The sequence below is a fragment of the Cuculus canorus genome, chromosome 22 (genome assembly GCF_017976375.1).
Source record: "Cuculus canorus isolate bCucCan1 chromosome 22, bCucCan1.pri, whole genome shotgun sequence".
Lineage (NCBI taxonomy): Eukaryota > Metazoa > Chordata > Aves > Cuculiformes > Cuculidae > Cuculus > Cuculus canorus.
The window spans coordinates 4,437,898-4,460,829 of NC_071422.1; the positions used below are offsets into that span (position 1 = coordinate 4,437,898).

The 22,932-nt window shown below is 49.5% G+C and overlaps 1 long non-coding RNA gene across 2 annotated transcripts; it reads right to left on the minus strand.

Moving 5' to 3' along the window:
* Nucleotides 1-13,077: 13,077 nt before the first annotated feature.
* On the minus strand, nucleotides 13,078-21,158 carry LOC128854292 (uncharacterized). Of its 2 annotated transcripts, none has more exons than XR_008453311.1 (3): nucleotides 21,059-21,158; nucleotides 19,393-20,953; nucleotides 13,078-15,521 (listed from the first exon to the last, which is right to left on the minus strand). It is a non-coding gene; the product is annotated as an uncharacterized LOC128854292 (long non-coding RNA). The 2 variants fall into 2 exon arrangements; XR_008453310.1 differs by having other exon boundaries at nucleotides 18,695-20,953.
* Nucleotides 21,159-22,932: the final 1,774 nt, after the last annotated feature.

Consider the following 22,932-nt stretch of genomic DNA (forward strand, 5'->3'; position numbering starts at 1 on the left):
CGCACGTGCTCTTGTCTCAAGGATATTTTTGGCTCTGCAGCATCACCAACACACCCAAGTTTGCGTCTCCAGTATTACAGCAGCACGGCTGCTCCTCTCTGCTGTTTTAACGCCCAGCATCATCCCTTCTGTCCAGGAAATGCAAAGAAATCCTCGCCACTGCTCCTCTCCGCCACGGTGTTTGCATCCATGAATCACAATGAAATAAATGCAGCTTTTCAGTGAAACATCTGCATTATTTTGTACCGCTGATGTGTTTTCCCGGCTGGTGGGACTCCAGCCGAGCAAACCATCCTGGATTTCTTCATAGCAAGCTTTACAATGCACACACAGCCCCAGACAGGAGTTGGGTGACAGGCACTGTGCTCACTGCAAGGGTGGCTGTTCGCTCTCCGCTTGGATTAACCAAGGCAGCGAAGCTGTGCCATTCTGTGCCAGCCTCCCCCCAGCCAGAGGCAGCACACGTTCCCGAGGCTTCATTTGTTCCCTCCACTGTCTTTGTATTTATAGCAGAGTGCATTTATAGCAAATTAGCACATCCGGGCTTGGGGAAAAGGTGATCACTAATGGAAATCTGAGCTCCTTCCACTTTGTCAAATCCAGCCAGGGTTTGCCTCCTAATAAATCGGCACCCTTGCTGCACAGCCTGTGTCTGACCGTCTGTGTGATAAAAGACCAATTGCTGGCATTTGCTGCTGTTTTCTCTTCCTTTGACATTTCATTACAGAGAAAATAACACCAGCAACTACAAATGTGCTCTTGTCGACGTTTGCTGCCGATGATATTGCGAGTTGCCCTGATTAAGCGAGGAGCTGGCAAGGGGGACATTCACTGTCTCCAAGATGACAAAACTCCCCTCAGTCCTACCACGGCCGTGCAGCATCGCAGGGCTTTGCAGAGACGGCTGTGCTGCTCCCAGGCTCAGAGAATCACCTTAACTCACCCCATTGCCAGGCTGCTGAGTTGTAACCAACCCAGCCCTCGGATTGCCACTTTAGCCTGTCAGTAAAATTCCTAATTTATAGATGTGTTGGGACTTAAATTACCACTTTGTTAATGAGTCAATTAACATGCTTTGGGATCAACAGAGAGAGGGCATTATAAATATGCATAGCATCAAATATTGCAGAAATAAGTATCTGACTGTACCAGTATCGAGCCAGGAGCCGCTGTTGATTGCAGCGAGCGTACGCACTTTGCTTGGTCACGGGGGATCGGTCACAGCAGTCACAGTGTCACCTCCTCAAAGGGCTCTCCAGAGGCTGCAGATGGGACCAGCTCCAGCATCACCGTGAACGCCTCCAATGGCAGGATGCCTGGGATCAGCGCCAGTAGGAAAGGAGCACCAGGTTGGAGATGGGAAACAAAGTCTGACATGAAACACTCATTTTAACAGCGGCCAAGCAGGTGCTGTTAACACAGCAGGGAGCTGTGGGTTTATCCTGAAGCATTTGCCACCTCAAAAATAAGGATTTTAAGAAGGCTGGAGCTGCATCCAGATCAGAACTAAGAGTCTCTTTCCTCAAAGTGAAGCATATTTGATTTCTCCCTCCCAGACGCGTGGTGTGGCGTGTGCTGCTCCTTGCCCTGCTCTGTGCAACTGTCCACAAACCCAGGGAGCAAAGCCCCAGCTGCTCCCACCTCCCTTACAGCCCCCCCCTGACGCTGGGGGCAGCAGGCGGCCTTACCCCCTTGATGCCAAATTAACACGGTAATTGCCATCCCCGTTGCTAGCGTGGTCCTCACGTGCTCCCCCCGAACACCATGACCTGAATTGTCTGTTTTTCCTGTCCTCTTTTGTATGACGCTCTCCAGCGATTCTCCCATCTCCATAGCCCGCTTGCTTTCACCTGCATCACTGCTCACTGCTGATGGCTGCGCACGCTGAACTGCCCGTGCTGATGGAAAACAGGCCCAGGGCAATGAGGAGCAGCGAGTTAATTGCAATCAAGGCCTGTCAGCCTCGTCAGCATGGCCGGTGAGCTGCGGCTGATGGGCCAGGGCTGGGAGCCGAAGGCGCAGCAGGGAAACTGGAACAGCGTTTGGGAAGGTTGCAGAGACAGGGTTCCAGCACATCACAACCTGCACAGCATCTTGCTTCCAGGGATGTTCAGTGTCAGATGCTACAAAGGATGGTTCAGGAAATCTCCTAATCCCTCGTAATTAGAGGCTGGCTTAAACCTTAAAGCGTAAGACTTAATGTCTCTTACCAAATTTCCTACGTTAATTAGCACAGCTCTGCAGAGTCTTGGGTGCCAAAGAAATAAATCTTGCTCTTTTTTTGAACCACTGCACACTTTTAGGACTGAACAATGTCCTGCACAGGAAATCCCAGCAGCTCTCTATGGCCAGCCCCAGTCTTGAAAAATCTGACACTGAATGAGCTCTTCTGCTTTGCGCCGACAGCAAATTGGAAACGAGGCAGGAGCTCGTGGGAAAAGCAGCGTCCCTCCCCGCGCTGCTGCTGGTGGAGGCAGTAGGTGCCTTGCACGCCCTGTCACTGAGACATATCTCCCTTCTCTGAAGGGATGAAAGTCTCTTGTGACTGAAGATGAAGCCAAGTTGGGGAGCTGAGCGTAGTGGAGGGGGTGAGGGATGGAAAATCCACATCAGCATCGATGCTGGCAAGGGAAATTGCAAGCTGTGCTTGTTCCCGGTCTGTGCCTGTGGTTTCTTCCCCTACAGACTCACTTTTCTTCCTTGTGCAAACATGTGTCTGCTCACCCAGCACATCATAGAATCACAGAATTATTTGGGTTGGAAAGGACCTCAAAACCCATCCAGTTCCATCCCCTGCCATGGGCAGGGACACCTCCCACTGGATGAGGGGCTCCAAGCCCCATCCAACCTGGCCTGGAACCCCTCCAGGGATGGAGCAGCCACCACTGCTCTGGGAAACCTGGGCCAGGGCCTCCCCACCCTCACTGCAAAACATTTCTCCCTAAGATCTCATCTCAATCTCCCCTCTCCCAGCTGAAAACCGTTCCCCATCCTTCTCTCCCTGCCCTTCCTGATCAAAAGCCCCTCTCCAGCTTTCCTGGAGCCCCTTTCAGCACTGGAAGCTGCTCTAAGGTCTCCCCGGAGCCTTCTCTTCTCCAGGCTGAACAACCCCAACTCTCTCAGCCTGTCCTCAGATGGGAGGTTGCTGCCTAGGAATGAGATATCTGGTGGGAGCTACTAACTATCTGCTCTCCCTCCACAGTTAAAGCAAAAGTGTCATCTCCAGAGGGTGAACCAAACCTCAGAGGAGGTGAATGCTCCTCGGAGGGGTCTTTCTTCTCCTGTTGACTTTGCACCCGTGCCAAGTTCTGAGCTTACATCACATTTTGGTTATGGACCAAAGTGCTGAGGTGGACCCCAACACCGTGTGGAGCCAGTGAGCCCCACTCCACCTCCTCACACTTTCTGTTCTTGGCAGTTTCTTTGGCTGAAGTGATTTGCCAGATGAGCATCTAATTCATGAATAGTTTAGTTCCCCAGGAAATGTCTTGTTTCATGGTGAATTTATTATTCACCAAAAAGATGGTTCATCTTTAATGCAAGTAGAGAGGAAGAGTTATTCCTCGCGTGACTTTAGTGGCTTTGCCAAGTTCAAAGCTTCTAGGCTATACCACAGGATACAAACACTCTTGGCATTGGACAAGCATGTAGTTGAGAGTGAAAGTTAGCTTGTGTTGATTGTAATTAATTTTCCCAGCATAAGGACAGTGGGGCCAGGTCCTCTTCAAGGCGTTTAGTCACTTATTTGGGTTAATTCTGCTTTTTATCACAAAGAATCCAGTCCTCTTCTTAGGCACTGCCCAGGTACAGTCTCCATCCCTGGAGAGGGTAAAAAAAATGTGTAGATGTGGCACTTGGGGACATGGTTTAGTCGTCACGGTGGGGTTGGGCTGACAGTTGGACTGGATGAGCTCAGAGGTCTTTTCCAATCTCGATGGTTTTATGATTCCATGATTCTATGAAACTGGGTTAGTTTAACTGACAGTGAGGGAGCTTTAAGATTGACACCAGCGAAACATAGTGATATAATACAGCAAAGATAAAAATACATCAGGGTAAAATATCAGCGGTTTGAGGAAATAACCAGAGCGCCCACACGTTTAATGCATTCTGAAGAAACAGGGAGAGAAATCACAGTGCTGTAATGCACAGCATTCTGGGGCTTCTTTTATAAGAGGATATCAAAGCCCATTACAAATTATTACTTATTTAAGTCTTGTCACATGCTGGTCACAGAAAAGAACAATGCTGGAAGCAGGGCATGAACCCAGGAAGCAACAGCAAAGACAAGGAAATATTTAAGCTACAGTTTTCCAATGGGAAATGCTGCTTCACCAAGATTGAAATATTTTGCTGGAGCATATTGATGTGAAGAAAGTTTTTGACAGAGCAATTTCAAAGCAACCCAGCATTGAAATGGGATCTTGTGCAGTTGATATGTGGGAAAAGGGGTTTTATTTCAGTACGAGCTTTACTCTGCGATGTGTACGTCCTGTCTACACAGTTTTGGCTGACCTTATCTCCACGTTTCTTTTCAGTCTGACTTGTTGCATTGTTTCTGAGTGGAACTGGTCAGAGTATTAATGAATATTTCTGTAACTTGGGGGAAGTCAGTGTGAATTTTCAACCTGATTTGAGAAAACAAAAGTACTTTGCAATATCATAGAATCATGGAATGATTTGGGTTGCAAGGGACTTCCAGTTCCACCTCATGCCACGGGCAGGGACACCTTCAACTGGATTAGGTTGCTCCAAGCCCCATCCAACCTGGCCTTGAACACCTCCAGGGATGAGGCAGCCGTGACTTCTCAGCCCTTTACAGCTCCAGTAGATGTTCTTTCCAAACCCCTCCTTAACTCGCTGCGCTTTTCTGTCCCCAGAGCAGAAAAGGTTACCTTCTCGTTGAAGATTCCAGAGTTTAGTTCAGTTAAAACTGAGATCCTCTTTCCAGGATCTTGCATCCCTCTGGTGATAATTTCATCTCTTGAACTGCTGGGTTTTAGACCCTGATCCAATACTCCAGCCTCTTCAAAGAGAAGTGGATCAGGGGTTCTGCAGAGGATGAGGGAAGAACGGATGGTGCATAAAACACAACGGCGCTTTCCTGGTGAACAGACTCCATCAGTCACAACTCATTTTCAAATCTAAACCACACTGCCTGCTTCTCATCCTGAGAGGGTATTTCCTTCTCATTCCCTCATGCACTTGTGGCTTCTGTTTGCTGGGATTACAGCTCAGCTCTGTATTGCCCTGCCAAATAAATAGCCCAGCACTCCCGTCACCCCTATTTGTGCTGGGAAGAGCATCCCAGGGTGGTCTCCCAGCACCAGGTGCTCACTCTTCAACCCATGAGAGTTTTGAGAGATGAAAGGCTGTACAACATCACTCAGGTTCTCACCAGCACGTGGCAACGGATTCAAATCAGGCACCCGGAGCTGCCCCCGCACGCGGCCGTGCCCCTCTGCCAGGCACTGCCACCCTGGCAAACCCACTGCATCCCTTGTGCGGTGGCTCCTGACTGTTGGAAATTAAATGTCCCTGCCTCTGGGTGGTCACATCCATCAGCAGGATGGGGGCACCTGACAGCCCGATTTTAATCCACCGGCACATGTCTGCCGCAGACCTCAGTGAGGCCAACATAAATCAGCGTGGCTCTCTGGAAGGGAAAAGCGATGCCGTGCTGATTTACAGCAGCTGAAAGCATCTCGCTTCCCTGATCCAGGTGGTGAAAACTCACAGCAATCAGCAGCGAGGCTGGTTATTGCCTTGCCACGGAAACAACGCCTGTGATTGTTTGATTAAAGACAAAAGAGGGGCGATAGAAGATGGGGGATGTGTTTCCAGCTCTGCCCCTTACCTGCAAGGTGATCTTGCACGAGTCCCTTGAACTGCTCGTTTTTCTTCCACTTGTGGTTACAGGCACACCAGGAGCAAGTTTCCAGGTCAGACCGAGCTAAAAAATCTGACCAGTTCTTCAATGCAATCAAGGCTCAGTCAGGTTTTCAGTGACTTTTGGGACAAAGAAAAAGATATTGGTAATTTCAGAATGGTCTTTTCTTAGGGGCTACTCAAGCTTTTTAAACCTTTTAAATTATTTACCAGGAACAAACCAAAACAGTGCTATTTTGAGGCAGCTCTTTGATCTGCCCTGTCTAAAAACAAGCATCAAAAAAAAAAACATCTGGGCACTGAAGTGATGTTTAGAATCATAGAATAGTTTGGGTTGGAAGGGACCTTAAAGGGGCCACGGGCAGGGACATCTCCCACTGGCTCAGGCTGCCCAAGGCCCATCCAACCTGGCCTGGAACCCCTCCAGGGATGGGGCAGCAACTTCCCTGGGCAATCTGTTCCACAGTTTCACCACTCTCATGGTAAGAAATTCTTCCTAATGTCCAGTCTATATCTGCCCCTCTCCAGTTTATACCCATTGCTCCTCATCCTACCCCCACAAGGCTTTATGAACAGCCCCTCTCCAGCTTTCCTGGAGCCCCTTCAGGTACTGGAAGGTCGCTATGAGATCTCTTCTGAGCCTTTTCTTCTGCAGGCTGAACAACCCCAACTCCATCAGCCTGTTCTTGAGATCTTTAAGGTCCCTTCCAACCCAACTCATTCTATGAAAGTCCCTCACCCTTTTCAGCTGAACTCTTTCCCCCTGTTTGACTCAAAGGATGAAGGATTCTTGCGGGTATATCTCAGACTGCTGGGATTTCAGGTTGTCTGTGTTAGTGTTGCGCCTCTCGATATTAATCATTGGGGACTGGCACCCTGATGATGTGCAAAACCCATCCCTTGATTTTCAAGTACTTCCTCTGAAAAAGGTTTCATCCTCTTCCCATCCCCTGAAGCAATCTCCTGGCAGATTCTTCTTCCTCCGTCATCTCCCGTCCTTTGCTGGTGTGGCAGCCCTGAGCAACATTTCTCTGTCAGGTTAGAGCAGATGTGGAGAGGGGAATTTATAACACAAATGCCAAGGGAGTTAATTTGAACTGTGTGCAAAGCCACGACCGTCTCATGTGATATTACCACTGAGCTCAATTTAATGTGTTCTTAATTATAACCATTTTTCCGTTTTTCCTTAAGAAAACTCTCTGGGTCGTCTTTGTCTCTGCCCAGCAGTGCGGTCTCTGTCCTCTCTCCTGTTACAGCACAGCATTTCAGATGCTATTTCTCTCTCTCCAGGTTGTTTTTGCAGGGCTTTTCTTCCCCAGCCAGCTTCAATACCTCCAGCACTGCATCACAACTGTCGGATTTTGCTGTTGCGGGTTTTCCTTTAAAGGCTGTACAAGAACATCAAATTTAGGATGCAGACAGGAACAAACCTATCAAGGCCACGTAGACGTAAAACAACAGATGGGCAGTGCCTGGCTGCTCTGGTTGGGCAGATTTGGAAGCTAATAATAATTGTAAACATCTCTCTCCATCTTGTTTAATCCTTATAATCTCCTTACCCTCCAGTCCAGACTGATGTTTTCTTTGTGTACCAAGATCATTCCTCATTCCATCTCCACCAGACCTCTATGCACCGCACATCGGCTTTGGCGAGGTGTATCCAACCATCCCGACAAAGCCTTCACTAGGGATTTTTTTTTCCCAACAAAACCGTCCTTCATCCTTCCCAGGAAGAAGGCGCAGGCAGGGCTGTGACACTTCGAAAGAAGCCAGCGAGTTAAAAAAAGAAATAGCCATTTCATGAGGAGCACATCCAGAGAACAGGGGTCACATTTTATTCCCAGCTTTGCTCTGGATGTGCTTTGTAGCTTTTGGAGCGGCCAGTTCTTACAAGCCTTGTTTAACACACAGACCCTAGGGTTATGTTATCAGATTACAAGCCTTCCCTTCCCCTAAAACATGAGCTTTCTAGATTCTTGTGGTTGAAAATATGAAGAGCAGAAGTTCAAAAATCCAGACAGCGTGCGGAGAAATCTGCCTTTGTTTTTGTTTTAATCTTTAGGCTCGGGAGAGGAGCTGACTCCGGGGTTTTGAGCTTTTAATAGCAACGCTGGAATCTCACCACGTGGGCGATGAGCTCGGCCCTCCCAGGGCTGAACGCTTGGGTCTCAGCTGACCGCAAAGGGAAGGACAGGCACCCACCACCCTCAAAAGTCACTGAATCCTCTTCTGGAAACAGTCTTGGCCTTTGCCAGCTTCTCTTCTTTCTTTTCCCACTGCTGCAAAGCAAAATCGTTTCTTGATTTTGAAGCGGTTTGAGGTCCCTGTGTGAGAGGTGCAGCTCTCAGCAGTAATAATGAGCCCAACTGAGCAGAGCCAGCGATGGGAGGTGGCACCAGGAGCTTATCTGACAGCAAATCCACCCACTCTGTATCTGGAGCACAGCCTTATAGGGAGCAGCAGCTTGACCAGAAGAGGCTTTTCAACCTGGGGAGGCAAAGAGATCACATCCAGTTCTCAGAGGATGAAGTTGGATAAATTTGACTCGGAACAGACTTGAGTTTCTTTTGTTGGTGGTGGTTTTTAGTTGTCGGGGTGGGATTTTTTGTTTTGAGGTGTATTTTTTTTTGTTTTGGAGTGGTTTGGGGTTTTTTTTTAAGAATGAGGATAATTTGTTACCGGAACAATTTATCAAGAATTGGGTTGAAGTGGAAAAATTTAAGCTAAGCCTGGATGTCCTGCTGAAAGACAGAATTAAGTCCTGTGGCTTCTGCTATTCAGGAATTCAGAATGGCAACCCCAGCTTTCCCCTATGACCTTTTATTCGCTAAACTGGCTGCACGCTGGGTTTCAGGTTGTTCCACGCCAGATGCATTGGATAAATCAGTTTGTTCTGAATCCAGCTCCCTTCTCCAGCGGCTGTTGGTCTCCTGGCCATATGGCAGAGCTACAAAACCACCTGTGCCCCTGAACTGCTCCTTCGAGCACTGCCGGTACCTGCGTTGTCTTTACATCCTGTGCCTCCTATAGCGCTGATTCGTGCTCTGACTCGATGCTGAATGTCATTCTGCTCTTGTTTGAACTGAATCAATTTGGAAAGCTATCTGCTTTGAACCCTGCTAGGAGGTGTAACAAACCAGAATATGGGTATTGATAATTCCATGTTAATAACTTAAAAGAAGAAAGATTAACTGTCCCTGGGCAAAGACTGAAGATGTTAGAATAACCATCTCCCCAGGGCAGGGATTATCATGTTTGTCAGGAGCATCTTGGGCACAGAGGAGGTCCCTGCGCTGCCTCTGCCATCACAAATGCCGCAGCCAGACTCTGGGCTCTCTCCTCCAGCACTGACACAACAGGAGCTTTACTGATCCCAAAGGAAGCCAGACTGGTTCTTGCTGCTGCTTTTAGCTCTGCCGCTGTGCTAAGAGAGCAGCTACCCTGCGTGAGTCCTGCCCCAGGGTGACCCTCAGCCCCCAGCAGCCCTGGAGGATCGCCTGTCCTGGGACAGGTCCTCAGGACCCCAGCCCCGATCCCCCAGGGAGATACTTCCCTACGCTCTGCTGCCGAGCAGGGAGGCTCTGCCACGCTGTAAACTGTTTGGGGCAGTGAATGCATGTGTTAAACCCTGCTGCTATTTATGGTGCCACTTCCAGGACTGATAATAATAATATCACGCGACAAATGCGTGACCACCCCAACAGCAAACATGGGGGTTGATTTGCTGCTTTAATTTGAGACTGGCTAGTGCCAAATGCTGGCTCTTCACATTACAGCATGCTCAGGCTGCCCGACTCGGGTGTCTGGGGATGCAGCAGAGCATGTGAGAACAGGGATGGACTAACGTGCAGCCTCCCCCCTCCCTGGTCCTGTCCCCCACCGCTCAGCATCACAGGTCCCTTCTGCTGCCTCTCCTCTGGGAAGCCCCTCTGGCAGCCTCAGTCTGATTGCGTGGTTCCTGAGCCACTGAAAGCAGATTATTTCTGCTGTACCATATGCAAAGGCTGTCCGTGTATTTACAAAGGCCATTATTTCCTATTACAAGCTCCAGCTCCCCCTCCCCGCTCCAAGATTTTCCACCACATCGGAGAAAGAAAAGAACAAATAGTGGTTACCTAGAAAACAACAAAAAAAAAAGTGAGAGCAAAGGTGAGGCAGGGAGCCATCGGTCCCATAGCAACAAGAGGTTGCAATTAGTCACATGTAAATTGGGATGCAGTGTGGAGTGGGAAATACATTCGGCAGGTGCTGGCAGGCAGGTGAGCCCTGTGCCAGGCTGAAAGGCTCCGGCTGGAGAGAAGTGGGATGGGAGCTGCATCCTGGTTCTCTGCTCTCTGGCCGCGAGCCCAAGGTTGCAGGGGGTCGCTGGCTGCCCTCCTGCCCCAAAAATCCATGGCTACACCGGATGCTGCATCTCATTAGAGAGCAGAGCTGCCTGGACAGGCTGTTCGTGCAGTGGAAGAAGCAACATGGCACATAAGCTCAGGAATACGAAAGATACCTGCATGCCATCCACAGGGATCAGGTGGATGTTCTGAGCCTGTTGGTGCTTGCACGCCTGCCCCAGCAGCTCTGGGATCCAGCAGCTGGCTTTACCTCTGTCTGGCAGAGCAATGATGTCCCACTTGCTCCTACAAGTTTCACGCACCCGCTGAAGGTGTGTGAATCCACCTCTTCCCAGATGCTGGGAAGGCACAAGCCCTGGGAATCAGCCCCTCGTCTGGAGGAAGAGCAGGACATTAGTGCTACAGCTCAGGTGGCAACATTTTTGAGCCTGAGCCATTCTCTGTGTCCCCAAACAGTGGAGAAACCTCCAAAGCCAGGCTGGGAAATAACCCTGCCGACTCTGGGGAAGGGATGCAGAGTCCTGCTGGCAGGAGCTGGGAAGGAGGAGGGAGCTCCTTTTACTGCTGCTGCATGAAATCAAAGCAGATCCCACCAGTGCAGGGAGAGATGTCCTTCCCATTCGTTCAGCGATACTGAGGAAGGCAGAGCTGCACAGCAGGCAGTGGAAGTCTTTGACTCTTTTGCTGAAGTCCTGCAATGTTTGGTTGTTTCTGTGTGTGGCATCTCCACTTACCGGGAGCCGTGGGTCAGGCAGCACAGCTCCCTCGGGGCAGTAAACATCTGCAGCCTGGGAAGGCATCATAAAATATTGACTGTTCTCAGCACGCTCCTGCCCTCCAGCCATTTAGCAGCTCACTCTTCTTGCAGTCAACATCAAAGCAGAGGCCCCTTCTCCTGAGGAAATCCTTGCTGGGTGCATGGAAGCGCGGGGACACGCAGCTCAGTGAACGCAAGAAGAGGAATGGCCTTTGCAGTGCTACAGACTGGGGGAAGAGCAGCTGGAGAGCTGCACGGAGGAGAAGGACGTGGGGGTGATGGTTGACAGCGACTGAACATGAGCCAGCAGCGTGCCTGGGGGGCCAAGAAGGCCAATGGAATCTTGGCTTGGATCAGAAATGGGGTCACCAGCAGGTCCAGGGAGGGGATTCTCCCTCTGTACTCAGCACTGGTGAGACCGCACCTTGAGTACTGTGTTCAGTTCTGGACCCCTCACCACAAGAAGGATGTTGAGGCTCTGGAGTGTGTCCAGAGAAGAGCAACGAAGCTGGTGAGGGGGCTGGAGAACGTCTTACGAGGAGCGGCTGAGAGAGCTGGGGTTGTTTAGCCTGGAGAAGAGGAGGCTGAGGGGAGACCTTATTGCTCTCTACAACTGCCTGAATGGAGGTTGTGGAGAGGAGGGAGCTGGGCTCTTCTCCCAAGTGACAGGGGACAGGACAAGGGGGAATGGCCTGAAGCTCCGCCAGGGGAGGTTCAGGTTGGATATCAGAAAAAACTTCTTCACAGAAAGAGTCATTGGGCACTGGAACAGCTGCCCAGGGAGGGGGTCGAGTTACCTTCCCTGGAGGTGTTTAAGGAACGGGTGGATGAAGTGCTGAGGGACATGGTTTAGGGAGTGTTAGGAATGGTTGGACTCGATGATCCAATGGGTCCTTTCCAACCTGGTGATTCTGTGAAACACATAGGGCTGGGCAGCTTAATTTTAAGGAGGAAAGAAACAGAGCAGCTGAGAAGCTTGTAGGGACACTGGACTGTTGATGCATGCGTGGTGGGAGTCAGTATCCACAGAGCGGCAATGTACCTCATCTGCAGGAAAGCAGGAGCAGATCAAGTGCCACTACACAGGCACATTAACTCCTGCCTGTGTGGTCTTTGCAGTAGCGCTACTCGCTCCGATTGCTGAATTGCTGCCCGGTGTGCAAAGCAAGGGCTGTGCAGAACCACAGGCTCTGAGGGCCCTGCACTACCCCTACTGCAAGAGGACAGACAGCATTTCTTCAAGCTCTCAGCAGTCAGCAGCGAGGGAATGCCGTGCAGCCCTCTCCTGCGAGACTCAGCCCTGAACGAGAGCACTGGGGGCTCTGCTGACATCCAGTGTGCGCACAGTTTCTTGGAGAGGTGCTTCTCCAGCCTCTCTTGCCACATCAGGAGAGACTGCATCCCACTCCTCACAGATTCCCCAGGGCATTCAACACCCGCTTGTGTAGACAGGAGCTCTGAAAGGACTTGTCCTGGCCTGCCAGCCACCAGCACAGAAAGCATCTCCTGGGTCGCATCTCCTGCCGTAGCCCTTGGGCATTTCTACCTTCCAAGCTGCTTTCCACAGATCCAGCCTCAATCAGCACCTAAATTGGCCAGGAAGTCAGCCTAATCCTTTTGGAAGAATCCAGTTTTGCTAAGAGTCCAGTTTTTGGTAAACTTTGCTGGTGTGCCATGCCTGAGCAGTCTTTGCAGCTGGGTGCCTGAATCTCCCCAGCTTGTGGGTCCTCCACATCTTTTTATTCTTGATACTGGTGAACAGCAACAGTGGCTCCTTAGGGAATTCTGGAACATCTCAGAATGGGGAGATGAAAGGAGAGCAGAACGGAAGTGTTGCTGCAAAGCAGACTCAGGAAAAAGAGGTCAAAGCACCTGCAAATGAGACAACACATGGCTTTGCTTCCTCTCTCAGCCCTGCAAACTGCTGTGCAAGAACTGCCTTATTTATTTGGAAACGCGACTGTAAAATGGGTCCCAATGGTGTTTTGAAAGCTCGTGGCTTGGCTAGGAGCAGAAGCATCAACAGAGATCGCTGGGATTTTCTGATGGATGGAAAATATGTTTATTTCTGCCAAGATATTTTCTGCATGCTCTCTGCATTAATCTTGTAGGAAGTGGCAGCGAAACGAGACGAGAGCACGTTCAGTGGGGGCACGGCAAATCCGCTGTGTGGCGTTTCTTCCTGCTCCAGCCCCGCTCCTCTGCTGTGCAGCTTTTCGTCTGCACGTTCTCTGATGATGCTGCCAAAAGGGAAACCCAAAATTCATGGCCAACAGGACGAGTTGCAGTGGCAGAGAAGTTGTTTTGGATTTGACTGCCACAAAGCAGCTGTGTCAAGCGCTGAGCTTTTCCCCCACTACCTTGGAGGCTTGTGCCTGCTCCTGTGCTACCTGGAGGAGCTGGGAGACTCGTCCTGGCAGAGGCACAGAGGTGCTCCTCTCTCATTGCATGTGCTAAAAGCAGGACCAGGGCACGCAGCCCAGTGTCCATAGTCCCAGGATGCGTGGAATTAGCCAGAAGAAGATGGGGCAGCTCCCAAGAGGAGTGCGGGCAGGGAGCAAGAGCTTGTTCAAACCCTTTTTAGCAGCCACTTCAGCTGCTTACCAGCGCTTATCGATCGTGGGTTTAGCAGCTGGTTCTACCTGGCTGAGCAGCACAATCCCCTGTACATCTGCTGTCACTTGAAGCTCCTCTGGAATCCTCGGTAACTTCAGAGGGTTAGCACACAGCTTGAAGGAAGGGAGACGCTGCAAGCCAGGGGTGGGGTAGGGACCAAAGAGCAGCCCTTGACAGGAGTTAGTAGCCGCCTGCAGCCCTGCAAGCATGCTGCAGAAGGAGTAAGGAGAGACAGAACCTGCCCCAAACTGCTCCCAATCAAATCCTTAGGTGCAATCATGACTAATAAATGATAAAGCGACGAAGAAAACACGTTAAAAAGATGACAGAAGACCAAAGGAGACAGCAGTAACCCTGCCAACTCGCTCAGCTCCGATGCAAGATCCTTTTGACAATTCAATTACCATGCAATGCTAATTTCTGAGTTGATAGTATTGAGCACCAAGGCAGAAGGACACTTCAAGAAAGGGATACTGATAGGAGAAGGTGGCAGCAGCAGCACTTCTTGCCCAGAGAGATGCCAAACTGCATCAAGGGAGCACTGAAAAGGAGCCAGATCTGGGGTGGAGTGCGGCAGAGAAGAGTAACGTTGGATGACAGCTCCGAAAGGGAAAGATAATGAATGTGATAGTCATCTAAAACAGAGGCCAATCGTGCACAGGCAGAAGGCAATTAACCAAGAGAGGATTTCAGATCTGGGCTGGCGTAGCTGCTCCTCCTCTGTCAGCCCTTTAAAAGCCTGCAGCTGGGCATTTGCACTTCTCAAAGCCGGGGCTCCCAGCTGAGTGCAATTACCACTGTGGTCATGAACCAAACACGAACTTCTGACAAGCCAGAAAAGTGATGAAGGGCTTGTCCTTCATCAGATGAAAACCACCGAAGGGTTAAATTCACTCTACTGTGCCTCAGTTCCCCTTGCTCACCAACACACTTAAAAGTGCCTTCCCAGAAAACAAGGTCACCAACACGCCCGCTTTCACTAATTCCACATTTAAAACACGGCTTCTCAATCAAAGAGATGCTGTTGCCCACAAAGCAGCTTAAATTGTTCCTTCGATTTAAATACAGCCTGTTGCATAAAACATCTTTTTATCAATTTCACTTAGGGCTGACAAGCGCTCCCCCGCGTACATCCTTTTATTAACGTCAGTGCGCTGCGCAGAGCCCGTGAGTGCATTCCTCTGGGAAGCAAATAGCCTTAAGGGCACCTTTTGTCATTGTTCGTTTTCTCCAGTTGCTGGAGAAGCTGTGCTAAGAAGCGTGGGGCTCCTCTTGCATCAGGTGGAGTTTCAGGAACAGCGCTCTGCACGCAGCTTCCAGGAGGAGGGTGGAGGGTGTCAGCTTAGAAGAAACATCCTCAGCTGCTGTGCAGGGCATGAAAAGAGATGTTTTCCCTCTCCTCCAGCCCAGTGAGAAATCTGTGTTTGGTCTATGGTAGGAACAAGCAGAAATTGAGGGCATTGTGGCGGTGAGGGCAGCCCTTTGTCCTCAAGGATGCTCTCAGCTTCAGCAAGTTTGCCATGAGGACTAAACCGCTGCAGCCCCCGCTGCTCATTCCTAGCAAAGGAGCATTAAATCTCCCTCCAGCTGCTGTGGCTCCGCTAGTGCTGCGTTACCTCTTGGCCATCAAGTGATGTTCTTTCACAGAGCACAGGCACGAAGACATGAGGGAGGTTGGGGAATCACTTGGGAGTCCGTTGAATGTAGCGCCACCACTTCAAGAAGAATCAGAAGGAGAAATGAGACTAATTTGATCAAATTTTATAGGGAGGAGAGGACAGAAGTGGTGTTACCTCGTGGTTAGCACGCTGCTCTGGCGTTTGGGGAGCTTTGGTTTATTTTGGCTTCTGCAGACGGGCTCGGTGGATGACAGTTAGCCAAAACATTGGTTCTCAGCGTTTTAGCTTCTCTATCTGCCAAAGGAAGAGAACAAGACAAATGAACTGATGAAGAGCGCTGCGTAAGAGAGAGATTATGTGGTTAATTAACAATGGCAAGGGTTCAAAATCCAGGCTTTCATGATATTTTCTCTCAGACCACAGCACTCTCCTTGCCGCATGCTGGAGGGCTGGGTCAGGAGCAAGCCCAAAGCCTCCCGCCGCCAGCAGCTCGGTGCTGGAGCTGCTTTCCCCCGCAGATCATTCATCCGTGCACCCAAGCTGGCCTGGCTTTGTGAGCAAGCTTGATTACAGCATTGCAGGCACTGCCAGCAACTGAGGACCAGACAGAAAAGGCATTGACTACTCAGGCTGTTCAAAACCGCTCGCTGCTGGCACTGCAAACGTGTATGGTGTGCGGCCATTCAGCTGGACTTCTCAGGAGCTGCTGTGCATTAGGGTTGGAGATGGAGGAGACGGGAAATACAGGAACCTTTTTAAAGTCAAATGAAATGAGGGTTTTTCAAAAAGACAAAAAAACCAAAAAAAACTCAATGGAAACTAAGCAAACCCCAAATTCAAACTCCTCATTGTTTTTAAAAATCCATCAGAAATGAACTGGAAAATCTGTGCTGTTTGGTGAGATGGCTGCTGTCTGTCATCAGCTGCTAGAACTTGGTTCATCAGAAGAACTGGGCAGCTGTAGAAAAATCGCTTTCATATTAAAGCACACAGGCTCCATGCCGGGGACCTGTGCTCTCCTTCAGTTTTTTGACCATCTGCATCCCTTTTGATGCTTTGGGGTTTATTTTCTCCTTTTCCTGATCTTCCAGCTGACATTTGCTCTCTGGAATTAGAAGGTCACCATCTTCATCACTCTGGGAGAAGGGTTTTCACCCCAGAGTCTCTGAGCCCAGCTGCCAAAGCATTACAATCGCTTCTGAAGGGATGCTGGGAGCCTTTAAGTCTCGCAGCACTTGATGGGATGTGCCAGGCAGAGAGCAGACAACCAAGAACACTGCAAGGCTCAGCTGTGAAGCCCACTTCCCACATGCTCCAGCCCATGCGCCAGGGGTTCCTTGAAACCCTTCCACTAACAAGCCAGCTGCTGATGCAAATGCAATGTATTCGCAGCTCAAGTCCAGCAAGCAGTGTCACTTTTGGCTGTGGGCTGATGCTTGGCAGGACCAAACCTTTGAGAAATCAATTTTCGATTCTTTTTTTTACTTTTACAAAGAGAATTTCAAAGTCTCTGTGCAGTCTTCCTCTCCTTTCCGGCATAGCCAACACCGCTTGCCATCCTCCTCTTTAAATCAACACCCCTGTTATCACTGGAGAGGTGCAGAGTCAAAGCAGCAGGAGGAGAAACCAGACAGATCGGGGTTAGCACCGGCCACCGTGGCTAAGTGGACTGACGGATGCTTTTAATAACCACAAATGCTATTCTTGGGGCTGATGATTTAGCAGTTATCCCACGATACAGAGGGAATTAAAATGAATCTAAGGAAAGTACTTACTTTTCATCTCTGCCTGCCTGCTGCCTTGGCTCTAGCTCATGCTGTTACTGCAGGGAGAGATCTCTGCCTTTCAGCTAAGAATCAACATCCACAATTGCTTGATTTAACAGCTAGAACATTGCCATCTTCCTTCTGCACATGGTCATCCAAGACCACTGAAAAATATCACAAGGTTTTGATTTTTATTTTGGCTTAGAATAAAACCTCCTTATCTCGGAAGTAAACGGCACGGAACTCAGGCTGAGCTAAGTTAAGCCATTAGTTACTTGGTTGAAATGCATTTTTTTCTGTGACTCCATTGGAGCGCGTGTAAGTTTTTCAAACACACAGGGGGTTGTAGTGTTCCTTTTTAAGCCAAGAGAGATTTTAAGACCAACATTGAATGGCAGAGTAGCCCTTCTCCGGGTCTGGATGAAAAACACAGGGACACAATCCCCTTCCTGCAAGCATTAACTGCCGGAGAAGCAGAGCCCCAGCTCTCCAATCAGGATTCCAGCCCTCCTGAATGAACTTGCTGCCTGCAGTGTTAGCAGTTGGGGTCTCTGTAAAGATCCTCTAAGGCAGCAGAAATCCTTGCACTGAAAGGTTTCAGAGAGCAGAGACCTTGCGTCTTAAGATTCTACAAAATATTAACAGCTTTTGCCACCAGTTTTGAGCAGTGTGGGTCACAGAATCATGGAATGGGTTGGGTTGGAAGGGACCTCAAAGCCCATCCAGTTCCAACCACTTACCCTGGGCAGGGACACCTCCCACGGGATCAGGCTGCTCGAAATGCTGCACCTCTGGTATCAACACCCATAAACGTGCAGGATGCTCGGGGTGGTAACATTGCAGTGGCTCAGTAACTCTACCCATCAGCGGCGCCGCAGGAGCTGCGTAACCTCACACAGACCCACGGGCAAGGGAACTCAGCCAGGCTGTGGGAGCAAGGACCAAGCCATGGCTCAGCAGCACCTGCCCACCAGCAGGGTGGCTTGGCTGGGGGATGGCCCCACACAACCAGTGACACACCGTTGCCTTTAAGCGCGTGCTTGTAGCCAGCAGATGGGACTATGTGAGGGCACGCAAGTCAAGACTTGGCTACAGCTGATTATTCTTTTAGATTTACCAATACTGGCTAACATGCCCAGGAACTACACGTTCCTGGGGCAAGTCAGGCAACAAAAGGTTCATTAAAATAAAGCAGGTTAAAAGGTCACCTTTTCGCTTCACATAGATGACTGAAAACGGGCTGAGAACCCATCTCCCAGGCATTTACTGTTGTATTTCTTCATTGCTCTCCAATAATTAGAATTTTTGCATTCATTAAATCAGCATTATCAATTCTCAACATTACCGCTAGCCTCATCTCCTCTCTCATACAAGAACTCAATTTATTCTGTTTGAGTCCTCAGAGACAGCTTCCTGTGTCCCTATTCTGACCATCTTCAATGTTTAACTCTTCTCCTGGTGCACCCCAAAACTCCCAAGGAGCAGGGGTTACAAGATTTGCTGCCCTGTGCATCCCCAGTCCATCCATCTCTGGATGGGGAAGGAATAGTTGGTTCCCCCAATCTCCATCTGCACTTTCCTTTGCCTCCTGGGTTGGCTTCTCCACCTGCAGCTTCTGTGCCTCTTTCCCATGGCTTAGGCACAAAGTTGATCTCTCGGTTGTAATAAAGGGGAGCCAAGTTTGACACAGCTCCATCTCACCTGCACGGAGTTATTTTGCCATTGTCCATTTTGAAAGAGGAGGGAAATTGTATTTGGAACATTGAAAGCATCTTAAAAATGAGGTGACATTGTCGCTGCTTGCGCTTCCATGGCAACCTGCATTCATTTCTCAGAGCTGTTTCATAATAATTAATACACCGCTTCCATTCACGTGGCCCATGTTCAGAGTGCACGGCACAGCCCCCACTGGGACCTTCCCGGGTCACATGAAATATTTATACCAATGAATGAGAAGAAAGAACTTTTCTGGTGTGTTCTGGCCACTGGGACAAAGTGGTGACACACAGACATCCGATCACGCCTTTGCTAGCGGGAGCACATCTGCTGACAGCGGCTGGGCAGAGCCCGTAATGACATCCCTCCCACGCGATGCCAGGGCAGCCGGAGAAGCCCTGGTGATCACACCAGGATGGAACAAGGCAGGGCTTGTTACACAGTCACAGCATCCAGGACGCTCCTCTTCACGCACTGGCAAACGCAAGCTGCTCTACTTTGCCATGCTGGGCTGACGTGTCGAGACGTGGCCAAAAGTGAAGGGATTTGGGGAACTGCACCAGCAAAATCCTTAAGCACAAGAGAACGTGCGTATCTCGCATTCCCTCCCTGCTGCTGGCTCTGGGGGAGTGTTCACGTGGGAGGAGACGGGGGAGAAGCGGATCAAAGATGCAGTCACCTACCATAGCAGCAATAAAGCTGCGAGCGGAGCCTGCAGACGTATCGCCTCAGGAATGCGATCCTGCCAGATCCCAGACGCGAAAGAAGCAGGTTCTCAGCTGGCAGAACCTGGATGGGGGTTGCCAGACAAAATTCAGGTGCTGCAGGCTGTGGCTAGGAAAGATTTGGTAGGTGCTACTGCAGAGGCTTAGCTCCCGCAGGAAGCCAAGGGGCTTTCCTGCCCCAGCGAGTCCAGCCTTTCAAGGGATACGTTAACCAGATTGGTAGGACCCAATATAGCCATCAAATGTCCAATGGCACTTTATGGGTGAGCCCCAGGGTCCTGGCAGGACTCCAATGTAGATAATCATGTTCTGCCAACCTTCATTCTTTCTGCAATGTCAATTGGATATGGGATTTGGAGGCTTTTTTTCAGCCCAGATGTATTCCTGGCCCCCTTTCCTGCTGATTAAGACTCTTAAAAAAACAACTCCAACCCCACCAACCCTTCAAGCACAGCCTGGGAAAAAAATCAGTCATCTTCATGGGGTCTGAAAAAGACTTTATGAAGTCTGGGTCCCTCTGTGTCACTTGCTGTCCACGTTCTACCGTGGACAGGAGGCTCTGCCGCAGCTTACAAATACTGACATCCTTCAGCAGACACCGTGGAGTCCCACAAGTGTCGGACACCTCCTACAGAGCCTGGCATTGCAGACGAGCAAGCCAAGAACTCTGCTCTCCCTTGTTGACCTTTCTTCTGCCGAGTGAAATGCTCGAGTAGGGGACATTAAAGTGATCAGCAGCAAGCGTAAATTAGGGTAGCGAAAGGGAGAGACCTCTCGCTGGACCTGTGCCTTGCTATCATTGAAAGAGGCTTGAGAGGCTTAATTGCAGGCTCTGGCAGAGTGCAGACAAGCTGCTTCACCCTTCGCTCGTGTAGTCACAGCTACGAGCAGGAACTGCCCCAGCTCCCGCCGTCACAGCATCATTCACTGCCTAGCAGTGCTGGTGGAACTAAAACATTCCCATGTCTCTGTGAATTATAGTGAAAAGAGGGCTGATAAATCTCAATTGGCTGAACATACAAACCCCCTGAAGTCCCAGACAGTGTGTGTTTGTTTTCTCACTGCCGTGGCTCCTTGTTTTCTTGCTGCTGCAGCTCCTGTTGTCAGAATCTGTCAGGAGATTTCTCTCTGTATTTCATTAAGATGGGGGCACGTGCAGCTTGGATTCTGCTCAATCCCCTTTCATCGGCTTAATTTTAAGCTGCAAAGGAAGGGGCCAAAATCCCAGGCGACAGAAACTGGTCGTTTGAGCCTGCCTGTGAACATCCAAGAGGTTAATGAAGAGATCCTCAAAGCGGCAACAACTGCATGGGCGATCCATGAAGTGCAAGAGGTTTTCTGTATCAAAGGGTCAGTTATTCCAGTTCTCTCCCACCTGATGATCTCTCACGAACCTTTAGCAAACTGACAGGGCTTCTTCTGGTGCTACGTGTCACGGGAGACATCGCAGAAGTCCTCATCCTCTTCCTCCTGGGGAACAATGCTTTCATAGCAGACACTTCCAAAGCTCGTGCCAGTTCTGAAAGATAAAGCAGCAGCTTTTATTTCTGCATGTCAGCACCCACCCTTTCCCACTCTGCTTTCATGTACTGACTGCCTTGTTTACTATAAAGCAGGTTCTTACGCTGTCTTCCTTGTTCACTTGAGGTCTCGCCGCACCAAAGAGCATTTGACTGCTCCCCTCCTTTTTGTTTCTGACTGTTCACCTCTGGCAGAGACTCATATCTCAGCTCCTCCTCTTACTACGCTTCCTTTTGCAAAATACACCACTTTCATCCCTCGGATGAAGCAATGAGCTGGGAGTGTCTACAGGGATTTGTAACATTAGTAATGCCTAAACCCCAGCAGCTACGCTTGATGCTTCACTCAAAGAGACTTTGGTTTTGTTTCAAACTGTAAACTTAAACATCCGCTCTCCTAACAACTACATAACTTGGCAGCACACTGACAACGCCCCTTCCTACGGGACTCTCAAGGGGTTTTTCTCAAGGTTGTACATTATCATCCTCATTTTAAATAGGAAACGAAGTTCAAAGCACAGACAGGTTAAATGCTTTGCCCAAAAGCACAAAGAAAGTGAATGGCAGGGTTGGGAAAAACTGAGGTCTCTTCCCGCCCTTAGTACTACCAACCGTTATCTCAGGAAAATCAAAATGTTAAGGCAGATTCTTGATGTCCTTTCCAATTAACTTGCAGCAAAGGGAAACAGTCAAAGCGCAGGATTCAGTATTGAAACGCTGTCAGAGGCTCTGGGTAGCCTGCAGTTCACTTGCCCCTCCGAGTTCGGATCAGAAAGGCTCAGCAGCATGCCTTAGACCTGGAATTAATAGAGACGCTTGTTCTTCAGCAGGAGCAATGGGATGCCCATCTCCTTTGGGAAAGTAACCTGCTGGTGCCATTCAGTTCAGTTACACCTGACGATTGTATATGAGCCAATGCACACGGTGGTGTTGGGATGATGCCCTCCACCCCAGCCGTGCAGTAGGCTGAGCTTTTACAGCACAGATTAGCGCTAAACGCGTCTGATCACACGTCATTTCAGCACAGATTATAAGCATAAAACCATAGCATCTGCTTATTTCCTTTGCACGTCGAGCATGTGTTAACCGAGCTCTCAGGAAACTGTGTGCAGAGCAGTGCTTTGGGCTGCAAACACCACACGCCACCCCCAGCCTGGAGCTCATTTTCAGGTAGGGAAACAGAATGAGGTGCCCACGTCTCATTCGAGGAAGCGCAGTAACAGATGTAATTGCTCCCACTTAATTAAAAAGGGTGACCTTTTGGGTTGTAGCTGTCCTATGGCAAAGCAGTTCTTCCTCCAAGCTCACTGTGGAGGGTGATTGGGTGCAATGCAGTAGAGAGCACTAGTGCATGTCATGAAGAGAAGATAACCGTGCTTTCACCAGCTATTAGAGACAGGTTTTCTACTCAGGCTTGCAGACGACCTTCTCCAATCAAACATTAACTTTGGAGCAAACAATCATTAGGGAGCATTTGCAGGCTTTAATAATTGATGCTTTTATTAATCCACTGACTCCACTTCAAGCAACAGGTCTCTCTGGAATTCATTCTGTTCCCATTTAGAGGAGAAAGAAATGAATACCGTTTCAAGGCAGAGAAGGAAGAAGGTATTCAGATTCCACTGCACTTTCTAAAGGTACTGGATCTGCTCCTAGAACTGTGATTATGCAACTTATTAACTCAACTGCCAAACATAAGGCTAAGTCATTTTCAAAGCCTGGGCTTTGAGAAATAGTATTACTGGCAGCCACGCAATCCAAAATCCAATCAAGAAAGACCACAAACTTTCAACAGACTGAAACTCCATCAGCTGCAAAACCCGAGGGAGATAAGGAAAGAGGTCCAGCTAAGCAAACCACCTCCTTTAGAACAAGGAACCTGCCAAGCCATGACTGGAGAGAGCCGTACCTGCTCAAAGCTGTACTGCATAGAAAGGCCGTCTGGGAGGGAATAACTTGATAGAAGGGTTTGGGTTGG